Source organism: Oryctolagus cuniculus, chromosome 5 (assembly GCF_964237555.1).
Source record: "Oryctolagus cuniculus chromosome 5, mOryCun1.1, whole genome shotgun sequence".
Lineage (NCBI taxonomy): Eukaryota > Metazoa > Chordata > Mammalia > Lagomorpha > Leporidae > Oryctolagus > Oryctolagus cuniculus.
In genome coordinates this window covers 143,678,247-143,692,005 of record NC_091436.1, presented here as the reverse complement: position 1 = coordinate 143,692,005, position 13,759 = coordinate 143,678,247, and the positions used below count along the sequence as shown (strand labels likewise).

Below are 13,759 nucleotides of genomic sequence, written 5' to 3'. Positions count from 1 at the left end.
CTGAAAAATTCCACAGGAAAAAAAAATGATAGGTTTATTTTGGTGCCAAAGATTTTTAAAATTCACGCAGTTTTTCAGAATGCACATTTTTTTCCCTAAACTTTCTGAAGATGCTGAATTGCAAACATGTTTTGGCACCAAAACAAGCATACCTTTAAATTCCATTTTCGCTAAATTTTTGAAGTCACCTCACCAAATCAGCTCAGAAACTTCGCGTTAGGAGAAACTTACTGTGTTGCCTTTATATTTCTTTGTTTCTGTGGCTTCACCCCAGCTCTGAGAGCCGCGTGTGGGAACCACTGGTTTAGTAGTAGCCAACAAAAATGGCCAAAAAGTAGAGCATGACCTTCTCTGGGCCTTTATCTGGCTTGTAGTTCTTGGAACTCCTCCTACTGCCAAAGCCAAGCCTTATTTGCGCCTCCCTCTTCTAAGACTGTGAGCTCTTTAGAACGAGCAGGATGTCCTAGTCTTAGCCTCTTGAGCACAGAGGCCAGCCAAACGAGATACACGCAGTGTTTGAGGAATAAACGGAGCTTCCTAAGTGAGGGGGACAGAGCTGTTGTTACAGCATTCGAAGGGATTAAGGAACCAGGAACTCTGTCCAGGGATCCCGAAGAATCCGCAGTTCCAGGGTGAGGACTGGGTGCGCAGAACGTCGGTGAAGGCAGAGAAAGCCTTGGAAACGGGTGCCCGGCTGTCACACAGGAGCCTGGCCACGTGGTCAGAAGAGAAAGGGGTTAGGAATGGGACAGAAGTGGCAGGGGAGCCCAGCCCTGGAGTGTACAGGGGATGACCCCCTGCTGAACAGCGCCCCCTGCAGGGGGCTCTTGAGAAGCTGCTTTTCACTGGACCTGGGTGATACCTGGGCGGAGAGTGGAAAGCAGGAGTGTGGCTTTGGTGGGAACGTGCACATTCTTATTCTGTTGTATTGGTGGGGACTGAGAGTCTTCATGGATCACGCATGCGCTGCGGGGGCTGCCTCGGAGCTGCTGTGAGGCAGGTGCTCGGGTCTGAATGAGAAGGGACTCAGGAGGATGGCCCAATGTCATTGGGAAACTCTGGGTTGTGGTCCATTGTTCCCATCAGAGCTGCCAGGCAGCTGGACAACAGCTCCCTGGCTTTGCTGAGGGGGCTGGAGTGAGAGGGAGCTGCCCCATGTGTGGTGCAATGTTTATCAGCATCTCTGGCCTCTGCCCACTTAGGGCTGGGGCACATCCAGTCCATGGGCTGTATCAGGCCCGTGAAATAATTTGGTCTGGTCCTGCCAAGGCAAGACTCAAAGTTCAGCACATCTATAGCAGGCTGACTTTTCAGTGGGTAATTTCGTATGGCCCGTGAATGATTTTATAAATATTCAGATGGCCCTTAGCAGAAAAATCGTTCCCCATCCCTGGCATTCTGGGAGCACCCTGAGGTTGACACCCAAGAATGTCTCTAGACATTGCCAGATGTCCCTAGGGGTACCAAGTTGCACACAGTTGAGACCCAGAGAGGTAGCGGTAGAATGAAGTGATACACCTCCAGCCTCAATCTCCCCTCTCCTAGAACACAGAGGCTTAGAATGAAACCCGCTTTTCAGCATTTTCTGCCTTGAGCAGCACTGAGGTCCTGTTTGCCTTTCGTGTGACAGCTTTATTGCTTTAAGGTGTGCTGGCCCAGGCCGGCACCTGCCCCGCTCCCCACCTCCAACGTAGTTTCAGTAGAACAGCCAGGGAAGCTCTTTCCATGAAAATACTGGCTGAGTGAGTGACGTCATTTCAAGTTGTCACCACAGACCCACCAGAAGGCTGAGATCAGATGGAAACTCAGACGTCTGTCCTCGGGATGAGAGTATTAGAGACTCACTAGTGACCTTGATGAAGTGCTTTGGGGCTGTTCACTGCCACATTTGATTTTTTTGTACCCAAGCCACCAGAAAGCTTCCCACTCCAAGGTCAATCCTTTGACAGTATCAGAAGTCCTGACAAGGGGACAGGTGAGTTCACTTTTGCTGCTGTTGTGGCTGTGTTGAGGAAACGCCTGGAGATTCTACTCCCGGCAGGGCCTTGGGACTGAGTCATGTGCAGTGGAACTGCACCCTGGTCCCCCTCTCAGGTGACCCCACTGCAGGAACCCCTGGACCATATCGCATAGGCAGCCCGGCTTGCTCTGCAAGCCAAAGCAAACTTACATCCCAACAGGCTCTGGCCTCAAACTAGCACAGAAATGTACATCTTGATGAAAAGGCGTCTCCAAGTGCTACAGTTCATGAGCAGTGCGGTGTTTTTATTGGAAAAGCATGTATCTAGCCAAGCATTCTTCACATTTTTCCCAGGATTTAGTCAGAAAATCATTGTAGACATATTGCAGGGATGCAGTGTGTACATAGCCGGTAAAGGGCAGCACATTTTTTTTTCTTCTTTGCTGTGTGACTCCCTGATGAAGGGGAAAATAAACTAGGCATGCACACACACAACACATATGCATGTGCATATGTATGCGTATTTATGTGTGTATACCAGAGGACTTCAAAAGTTTACGGGAGATACACATTGTGAAAAAAAATGCATGACTTTCATAATGTTGACACCAAAGTAAACTTGCCTTTCAATTCCACGTTTCGTGAACTTTTTGAATAGTCTCATATGCGTGCATATGCACATTTGTATGTGTGCGCCTGTATTTATATATATGGTTTGCTTTCCCCATTATGGTGCATTTGTGTACTGCAAAATACACATACAGAAACACATACACACATCTGTTTTCTCCACTGAGTACAGTGGAAATTGGCTTTCTTTTTTCTTTTTTAAGATTTCTTTTATCTGAAAGGCAGAGAGAGAGAAAGAGAGAGAGAGAAAGATATGTCCTCCATCTGCTGGTTCCTCCCCAGATGGCTGCAACAGGTTGAAGCCAGGAGCTAGGAACTCTGTGTCTCCCACAGGGGTGGCAGGAACTCAGTTACTGAGCCTCTTTGTCTGCTCTCCCAGGTCCAGCACCCATTTAACCCTCTGCGCCATGGCACTGCCCCAGAACTAGGCTTCTGCACGCAAAATTACTGCTCGGTCAATTTAAATTAGATACCTTCAGCCTTTCTCCTGGGCTTGAATGATTTAGATGCAATGTGTAAAGCATTCCTAATGAAGCTCACACATTTACAGCATCTCCGGGGATCCACCTGCAAGTGTGTTTGGGGCTGATTTATCTTGGGCGTTACAGCCGTGCAGACGTCATTTTGTGTGGGCAGGCAGGGAGCAGAGGCTGGGGGTGGTTTTCATAAATGCAGACCTGAGAGTGTTGGATTTGGCCATGCTGCTCAACCAGGGGAAGGAAAGGAGGGAGAAAAGTGAGCCCGGATGTTGATCTTTTGGGGGAAAAAATCCGTTTTTGAAACAGATGGACATTGAAGCTGTAATCTGCAGTGAAATCTGAACAGTCTGGCTGAACTTCTGGGTTGGAGTCTTGACCATGCGCTTTCCTAGTGCACAGCCCTGGGCACGCGGCCCGCCTCCCTGTCCCAGTCTGTGGAACGGGGGCAGTGAGACCCAGCGTGGTGGGGGCTGTGAGAATAGAGAAGTCATAGACGTCTGTGAACGAGGGAAGGATTGTACAAATGTCGAGTGCTATCTTTTCCCCTTGTGATACTATTCTTGCACGAGTTCTTGCCAACACACACACACGATTAGATTTCTGAGTCAGGTGGATGTCAGTAGCAGATAATGGACATAGTAAACCGACAATAGGTGAATTGGAAGCTCTCGGAAGGAATGACTGGTGCTGTGAGGTTGGGTTGTGCGTATATGCATGTAGTCCTGGGAATTTCACTGGTCTTACCAGCTCTGTTCTTCTTAAGAAAAAGCCAGAATGGAAGTCAATAGTGTGCCAACAGAAGTTTAACTCCTGGCTTAAGAAAGCAGGGCTTCTGGTTTGTAACCTTTGCTGGTCTCTGTGATGTATATACTCCCAATGTGGCCAATTTCCAGCCTGCAAGTTGGGAAGGGATGGATGCTCACCATTATGGAGCAGGTCGATTGCACAAATAGAAGTAAACTGGGCCGGCGCTGTGGCATAGTGGGTAAAGCCACCGCCTGCAATGCCGGCATCCCATATGGGCACCAGTTTGAGTCCCGGCTACTCCACTATGGCCTGGGAAAGCAGTAGAAGATGGCCCAAGTCCTTGGGCCCCTGCACCTATGTGGGAGACCTGGAGGAAGCTCCTGGCTCCTGACTTCAGATTGGCACAGCTCAGGTCGTTGCGGTCATCTGGGGAGTGAACCAGCGGATGGAAGACCTCTCTCTCTCTCTCTCTCTCTCTCTCTCTCTCTCTCTCTCTGCCTCTCCTTCTCTCTCTGTGTAACTCTGACTTTCAAGTAAATAAAGTAAGTCTTAAAAAAAAATAGAAGTAAACACCCTCGACTGTACAGAATGAAATAATTAGGAACTGATGAGTTTTAAATATGATTTATTTAATTATAAGTTTATCTGATTTAATGTTTAATGGTGGCTGTGTTTGCCACTCTAGTCACCTGAATCACCTTTAGCTCTCACAGTGTAAGTTGGCTCCAGGGTGCAGGACTCGACACAGCACTGTGCCATGAACCAGCAAGATCAGGACCAGCATGGAAAATACAGACATAAATGGATTTTGTCTTTCGGAGGTCTTTGGATGAGCCATCTACTCTTAATCTCATGTTCTCTACTGTGTGGGAATTTGGCTGCATTAACAAATGACTCAAGGACCTAATCGTTGGGGTTAGTAAGTGAAATCCTTTCAACTTTTTAATTCGTTGAGGTTGATAGGATATAAACTGAGCTGAATTTAATAGGATCTTTTATTATATTTTTGTGGGTCTTTAAGTGAATACGCTGGAAAATATTCCAAGAAAAGAAGAATTTTTTTTTCTTCTAGCTGTCCTGAGAAGTCCAGAAGAAAATAGCTGTTCAAGAACAGTGACTGGCAATTTTAGCCCACTTGTGCGGTGCCTGCTTTGGAAAGAGACCCGCAGGCAGGCCCATGTTTCCTTCCAAAATTGCAAGTGCTGGATGGACACCTGATGCCTAATCAGTCACGTTACAACTAATGAAAATTGTTCAAGCCCGGTTAGTAACACAAAACGAACGAGTTTAAAAGCAGTCTAAGCTACCACCACCACCTGGAACATCAGAGCACTAGTTCAACTCTTGGCTGCTCCACTTCCCATGCAGTTCCCTGCTAATGCACCTGGGAAGCACCAGATGATGGCTCAAATACTTGAGTTCCTGCCACCCAAGTAAGAAATACAGGTGGAATCCTTGGCTCCTGGCTTCAGCTTGGCCCAGCCCCAGCTGTTGTGGTCATTTGGGGAGTAAGCCAGAGGAGGAAAGATTTTTTTTTTAACTTTTATTTAATGAATATAAATTTCCAAAGTACAGCTTATGGATTACAATGGCTTCCCCCGCCCCATAACGTCTCTCCCACCCGCAACCCTCCTCTTTCCCTCTCCCTTCCCCCTTCCAATTCACATCAAGATTCATTTTCAGTTCTCTTTATATACAGAAGATCAGTTTAGCATATATTAAGTAAAGATTTCAACAGTTTGCACCCACATAGAAACACAAAGTGAAAAATACTGTTTGAGTACTAGTTATAGCATTAAATCACAATGTACAGCACATTAAGGACAGAGATCCTACATGAGGAGTAAGTGCACAGTGACTCCTGTTGTTGACTTAACAAATTGACACTCTTGTTTATGGCATCAGTAATCACCCTAGGCTCTTGTCATGAGTCGCCAAGGCTATGGAAGCCCCTTGAGTTCTCTGACTCTTATCTTGTTTAGACAAGGTCATAGTCCAAGTGGAGGTTCTCTCCTCCCTTCAGAGGAAGGTACCTCCTTCTTTGAAGACCTGTTTTTTCCACTGGGATCTCACTCGTGTAGATCTTTCATGTAGGATTTTCTTTTTTTTGCCAGAGTGTTTTGGCTTTCCATGCCTGTAATACTCTCATGGGCTTTTCAGCTGGATCCGCATGCCTTAAGGGCTGATTATGAGGCCAGAGTGCTGTTTAGGACATCTGCCATTCTATGGGTCTGCTGTGTATCTCGCTTCCCATGTTGGATCATTCTCCCTTTTTTATTCTATCAGCTAGTATTTGCAGACACTAGTCTTGTTTATGTGCTCGCTTTGGCTCTTAGTCCTATCATTATGATAAATTGTGAACAGAAATTGATTACTGGGACTAGTGAGATGGCAATGGTACATGCCACCTTGATGGGATTGAATTGGAATCCCCTGGTATGTTTCTAACTCTGCCGTTTGAGGTAAGTCAGCTTGAGCATGTCCCAAATTGCACATCTCTTCCCTCTCTTACTCCCACTCTTATATTTAACAGCGATCACTTTTCAGTTAAGTTTCAACACTTGAGTATAACTGTGTATTGATTACAGTATTCCACCAAAAGTATTAAGTAGAACAAATAAAGAAAAAAAAATACTAAGAGGGATAACGTGTTAAGTTGTTCATCAACAGTAGGCTAATCCTCCGCCTTGCAGCGCCGGCACACCGGATTCTAGTCCCAGTTGTCCCTCTTCCAGGCCAGCTCTCTGCTGTGGCCCGGGAGTGCAGTGGAGGATGGCCCAAGTGCTTGGGCCCTGCACCCCATGGGAGACCAGGAGAAGCACCTGGCTCCTGCCATCGGATTGGCGTGGTGCGCTGGCTGCAGCGCGCCGGCTGCGGCGGCCATTGGAGGGTGAACCAACCAACAGCAAAGGAAGACCTTTCTCTCTGTCTCTCTCTCTCTCACTATCCACTCTGCCTGTCAAAAAGCAAAAAAAAAAAAAAAAAAAAAAAAAAAGATCTTTGTTTTCATATGTCTGTCCATCTTTCTCTGTCACACTGGCTTTTTTTAAAAAAAAGATTTGTTTTTATTATTTATTTGAAAGTCAGAGTTACACAGAAAGAGAAGGAGAGGCAGAGAGAGAGAGGTCTTCCATGTGCTGGTTCACTACCCAATTGGCTGCAATGGATGGAGCTGGGCTGATCCAAAGCCAGGAGCCAGAAGCTCCTTCTGAGTCTCCCACACAGGTGCAGGGACCCAAAGACTTGGAGGCATCTTCCACTGCTTTCCCAGGCCATAACAGAGAGCTAAATCAGAAATGGAGCAGTTAGGTCTCGAACCAGCACCCATATAGGATGGCTTTACCCACTCAACCACAGCACCGGCCCCCATGCTGGCTTTCAAAAGCAATAAATCACTCTTTAAAAAAGAAAAAGAAAGATTTTATAATCAAAACTATGAAAAGGTCTAATAGCCAAAGAAACCAACATTTCAGAATTGCTGACTTACTCCTGGACGTGTGTGAGGCATCAGACTTACCTTGAAGAAGTCTCTGTGCAGACCACAGAGATTGAGAGACCCATGATATTGGGCCAAGCACAAGTTAAAATTTGGGGGAATGGAGGGGAACAAATTATTGAAATATGGATGGTTCCATATTAGAATTGCACATTGAAAATGCATTATACTTTGTGCTGGGTTAATTGAAAATGCATATTTTAGAATTCTGTTGCATATGCAAGCAAAAAGTACACTTTACTTCCTTGAGTAGGATTTAAAATGTCAATGTCATAAGCCCATGACATTCTGGTCATAAATCATGTATTTGGGAGACAGAATTATAGGCAAATTTTGAGGTGAAAGAGCCACATATTTGAAAATAATCATTTATAAGTCATATGCTGTGTTTTTAAGCTTTATTTTATTTATTTGAAGGCAGAGTGACAGGGAAGGAGAACCAAAGAGAGATAGAGAGATCTTCCATCTGCTGGTTCACTCCCCAAATGACTGCAGCAGCTGGGGCTGGGCCAGGCTTAAGCCAGGAGCCAGGAACTCCATCCAGGTCATCCATGTGGGTGACAGGGACCCAAGCACATGGACCATTCCCAGGTTGCATTTGCAGGAACCTGGATCAGAAGCAGAGGAGCTGAGACAGGAGCTCTGATGTGGAATACAGGAGTCCCAAATGGCAGCTTAACCCTCTGAGCCGTGACTCTGACCCCCTCATAGGCTGTATTGGGAGAAATTGTGTTCTTTTTACTGGTTTAGATAGTAAAGTCAATGTGTCATTATGCTTTGCTTTTGAGTTCACTTGGGTCAAACGTTTTAAGATTTTGAAGGTTCTTAAGAGAAAATGGTTCTTTCTTTCTGGTGTTTGTGTTAAGGGAAGCCATGTGACATCTTAGGCTAGTGTCCCTCAAGTACATGGGCATCGCTGAGGGACTCATTCAGACACACGTGGCTGGGCTCCACACAGGAATGTCTGACTCAGTAACTCTGGAGGCAAGGCCAAGAATGTGCATTTGTGATGAGTTTGCAGGTGATCACGATGCTGCCAGTCCTTGGGCCACACTTGGAGTCAACCCATTCTGAATGCTAAAGTCACAGCTAGCAGATCAGCGAGCATTAAGGGAATGGGCATTGATCCTAGCACTTACGATGTATGTGTCCCACGTCAGAGAACTTGGGCTCAATTCTTGGCTCTGGCTTCTTGACCCTGGGAGGCAGCAGTGTTGGCTCAAGTAGTTGGGTTCCTGCCACTCATGCAGGAAACCCAGATTAAATTTCCAGCTCCCAGCTTTGGCCCCAGCCCAGTGCCGGCCATTGCAGACATTTGCGGAATGAACCAGCAGATGGGAACTTCTCTCTGTTCCTCTACCTCTCAAATAAAAGGTTTAAAAGAGAGAGAGGGAGAGAAAGAAAAATGAGCATTACCAGCACACCGGGCATTCAGGATCCTAAGGGGATGGGAGAAAATTAGGCCATTTAGAAGCACTTAATTTATGACTGGCAGTTTTCTGCTTCGCAGCTGCTACTAAACTCTGCTCCGGAGGATCAATAGGCTTGCAGCTTTCCCATATCCGTGGGTTTTGACTGGGAAGAGTTCTTTGCTCATAGCACCCCTGTGCACATGGCACATCCCTGCTGGTAGCACTGGAATTTCTCCCAAATTTCATAGCCTGACAACAGCCATCTGAAAAGAAGACAGCGGGGTTATTGATGATTGCTGGCTAACGCCATTACTAGTGCCAACCAGGCAGACAATGCTTCCAGCATGTTGTTTATCACCTCTGGGAATGAGTCCATGCTTCCTTTGGGGAGTTGGGGAGTTTTTTGTCACCCGGCTTTGCTTCTCTGCCTGCTAGTCCCTCCCACCGAAGACACAGCATAGAAGTCACTAATCCTGCTCATCTGGCTGCTGGGTTTTTGCTTCAGGAGGCAATTCCTGGAGTTGCAGGTCGGGGAGACTCCAGGCCAGCAGAAAGCAGGTGGAAGCATCAGCGTAGGGCACTGCCTCCTCCTTCCGTGGGCCGCTGGGGCCTAGAGGGCAGAGAAGTGAAGAGTCTGAAAGGGATACAATGCCTAGAGGTGTAGTTAAGCCCTCCATCATGTGCTACTACACCCTTCCTCCCCCTGCACACCTGGAGTTAAGTCTGGTTCATAGAACTCAGTGCTTCTCCAGAACCTTCCAGAATCTTCTGGAGCCAGCATCCTTCCTGCAAAATTTCTATCTTGCCAGAGAATTTGCCAGAGTTATAGTTTAAGAACTGAACCTTCACATTAGAGTAACTGGAGCTTAGAAAAATAGAGTGACTACCATTGACAAAATTTTTATTATCTATTTTATAAAGAGCTAGAAGAGAGGAGTTCAGAGTTCCCCAACACACACACACACACACACACACACACACAAAACTGATAAATGTTTGAGTAGGAAATAATAATTACTCTGATTCATCCTTACGCATCATATACATGTACCAAATTATCATACTGCACACCATAAATGTGTATGTTGTATCAGCTTTTAAAAATCATGAGAAAAAACTTAAAAAAAAACCCCTAAAACCCTATACTTACGCTGCCTTTGCAAAAGCAAATGGATAAGTTCACAAATCCTAGTTAAACATCTTCTGTCACAGACAGAGCGATGATTTTTAAAAAGCAAGTCCCAAATCTCATTGAGAATGATTATGAATAAGCTAATGCCTTAGAGAATTTTTAAAAATTATTATTTGAGAAGCAGAAGAAAGGACAGGCAGACAGAAAGTTCCCATCCCTTCAGCCAGGACGGGCTGAAGCTGGGAGTTGGGAACTCGGTCCAAGTCTCCCACGTGGAATCCGAGCACTGAAGCCATTACCACTGCCTCCCAGGGTCTGTAGTAGCAGGAAACCAGAGTCAGGAGCCAGGGCCAGGCATCCAACCCATGCACTTTGACACATGACACAGATATCCCAAACACAAGCCAAATGCCTGACGTGCGAAATTTTCCGTGCACTGGTCTGGAAAATTGAGGTTCTACCAATCTCTGGTAATGTGCGCTTCACAGAGTGGACCCTGCCTATAAACCTCTGACTGAAGACTGCTCAAGGTTGATGGTGCTGTGACTGCCGCTGCTGCATTCTAGGTCATTCCAAGAAAAGCGTCTATCTTAAAGATAGTAATCTAATAGTTTTCATCTGGCTTGCCTTATCCTATTTTCAAAAGACTCACAACAAGTGTCTCATTTTTCTTGGGAGGTAGATGACAGGACATGTGTTGTTGGCATCATTTTGCATCTGAGATGCTGCTTTGGAGCAGGTCAGAACTGTGCACATCCTTCCAGCTTCCTGCCCAGTGTACTTTCCAGGGCCCCGTCTTTCTTGCTTACTTGTATGGGTGTGTGTGAGTCCTTGAGTCTGTTCCTTTGAAGAAAAAAAAAAAAACAGATTTATATATTTGAAAGTGAGAGTTACAGAGAGAGAGGGAGAAACAGATCTTCTGTCCACTGATTCACTCCTCAGATGGCCACAATGAATGGCCAGGGCTGGGCCAGACCAAAGTCAGGAGCTTCATCTGGGTCTCCCATGTAGGTACTGAGGGCCCAAGCACTTGAGCCATTTTCCACTGCTTTCCCAAGTGCATTAGCAGGGAGCTGGATCGGAAGTGGAGCAGCCGGGTCACAAACCGATGCCCAGATGGGATACTGACATCACAGCAGGTGGCTTTACCTGCTATACCATAATGCCACCCTGTTCCTTGCTTTTTCATGAATGAGTTTTGACCACTACCATGGTAAATAAGGGCATAAATGGAAGGCAAAACATCAAACTGCAAACAGGGAAGCCAACACAGACTGCAGATTCTTACAACACAAGCTCCAAGAAGAAGGGCAGAGCTCACGTCTTTGGGGGATGAGCAGTTGTGGATATGAGCTAAAGTCAGGCATCCAAAAAGTGGTCCAGTGCACAAGAGAGAGAGGTTTGTATTCATACTGTTAACAAGAGTACCAGTGGAGATCCTGACACGGGGCGTGGAGGGTAATTGAGATTAGTCAGGAAAGTGAAAGGGCCACAGATACTGTAGCCATAACAGTGAGAACACCGGAGTTCAGAGACAAGAATCCCCTGGCCAGTAGTTCTTGGGGACCCAGTGACCCAGGGGTTAGGAGTCAAGGACTTCATAATGGCAGCACTGGATGAGGGTGGACTTGAGCCTACAGGTTGGGACCAGTTGCTAATTTAAAGCCAGACATTGCATGTACTGTGTATATCAGCCTCACTGCCCTTATCTGGAAAATAAAAGAGTAGGCAGATTCACAATCAGCACAGAGTCCTTGCAGCAGGAAATCTATTTGGGGCAAGTGAATTGGAAGAATGTGGCTGAGTGCAGTGATTCGGCGAGAAGGTGCGCATTCACGCACCCTCCAGCACTGAGCCTGGGTGAGCCAGCGCGCTGCAGGTGCCTCCTGCTTTCGCAAGGAACAGCTTGAGCAGTTAGTCACAGCACAGTGAACACGCCACCAGCCCGGGAGCCCTGTGGGCTGTCCCCCACGTGTGAGATGGAGTGGACGCAGTGCCCGTGTTAGCCGTGGGACTCCTGGATCTATCATGAATGCTTTCCGTTGACCCTCTGCTCTTGGCTTCCCTGGTGCTTTCTTTCCTCCAGAAGGAAAATGAACAGAAGGTGTGTCACGCTCTAGCTTATTATCTGCTGTGTAGTTCTTGTAGTGAAAGCCTTGCCAATAGCACAGAATCCAAGACTGCTACTGCCTCCCCTCCATTCATTGAGTCATTTTACAGCCTTGAGTAGGCAAGAAAATTAAGGGCTCTCAAGACAGAAGGGAGTCAGATGAAATGGGGACACGGGCTGTGGCAAATACGGTACACAGTGCCACTTAGAGTCCTTCCATGAGTGGCTTTCAGAAAGAAACAGTGACTGGAAATTTTCTGTATCTCTGCCACCGAGAGATGCTGTCATATTATTAATCTAGACACATATGTGTTCAAGGAAATAGAGAGATGACGATAGTCATTAAGTGAAGACAGGTAGCATTAGTCAGGGGGGCAGTATAAACAAAGGATGGCAACCCTCTTGGTCTGTGTTTTTAAAAGCTATTACAGCCATTATCTCATCATGTATATAGATTTTCTTGAATATACAGCATTTTTTATCTTTCCAAATCTATGAAGTAATTATAATTGCATAGGATACAGATCATCTTGGATTTAGAAATGTTAGAGACCTGAAGAAGAGGTGGGAGAATGTTAAAACAAGTTACTAAAGCTCACGTAGCATTCTGCTACTGAGGCCGTGAGTGAGATGAACCCCTGGCCTCCTGGGTCTCCTCTTCAGAATCCCACTGAATCATGCCAGCTCCCTGGTATGGCTATAACTGTTGAGCTGTTTCACGTGAAGTAGCTGAATTACTCAGCATCTTTATTTCAAAAGCACACCTCCACGTGGTCTTCTAGAGGTGAACATGATTTAGTGCTACCCGAAGGAGCCACTGCTTGGTCCTCGATTGTTTCCGGGAACTCTATGTGTTTTCCTGTGAGGAACGGCTCTTGGGAACGTTCTAGGTTTTAGTGAGAGATGCTGTAAGAAGGTGGACAAATACTCAGGATGAGCTGGGCACTGTTGCTGCTGCTGGAATTCTCCCAGGCCTGCAGCTAACAGCATTGCATGGTGCTTGCACCCCTCCTTTGCCCTGACAGCTCCTAAGGATTTCCACATTCCCCTGTGCATAGTAGGCCTAGGTTATTGTGTTTTGTGGAAACTAAGATCATTGTTTAATGATTGTATTGTGAACTTGGGGTAGAGGAACATGGCTTCACATCTTGGCTCCTCCACTTATTGTTAAGTGGCTTCGATGGTTTCTTCTTTCTCTCTGGCTGAGTTTAATCATCTCTGTTGTTAAAAAAATAATAATACCTGGTGCATTCATGGCTATTAAGATTTGGTTGTGCATTGGAGGTACACTACCTGATACAGAGCGAGTGCTCAATAATGTTGGTTGTAATTATTGAAGACATTCTTCAGTATAAGATATTTGACAGAGTGTGTCATATGATCAGATTGAAAGAATGACAAACAGAAGGACCCTCGGGCAAACGATGTCACCTGTTCTAGAGAGTGTTTCTCATCAGACTTGCAGTGTTTCATAGCAGGGCAAGCAGTACAGCTCTCTTGTTCATTACAACACAATTAGTCATGTCTCCAAGTCACGATGATAATCCAGAATGGTCCTGCTCCTTTTCAGATGTTCTTGGGAGGGTAACACCCACCTTAGCCAAGAATCACTGGCAAGCATCATCTGGACTTGACTCCTGAAGGGTGGAGGCACCACCACCCCAGTGCTGATGGAGAGGTCTCCCCCTCTGAGCCTGCCAGGGAAGAGGTTCCTGTCTCTCTGCCTTGTCTGCCTTGTTCAGCGCTCGGTCACGGGTGGTGCCTCCCCTGCAGCTGTGGCCAGGCTTACAGAT

General features: G+C 46.3%; 1 protein-coding gene and 1 long non-coding RNA gene across 7 annotated transcripts in view; one reads left to right on the top strand and one right to left on the bottom strand.

The window, feature by feature from the left end:
* Nucleotides 1–516, bottom strand: part of LOC138849697 (uncharacterized) — a 57,627-nt gene extending 57,111 nt beyond the window's left edge. Inside the window, exon 1 of the long non-coding RNA XR_011388747.1 lies at nucleotides 153–516. This is a non-coding gene — a long non-coding RNA (uncharacterized lncRNA). The remainder of the gene's footprint in view (nucleotides 1–152) is intronic.
* Nucleotides 1–13,759, top strand: part of ATXN1 (ataxin 1) — a 451,390-nt gene that overhangs the window by 358,391 nt on the left and 79,240 nt on the right. The gene's annotated exons all lie outside the window — the stretch shown is intronic.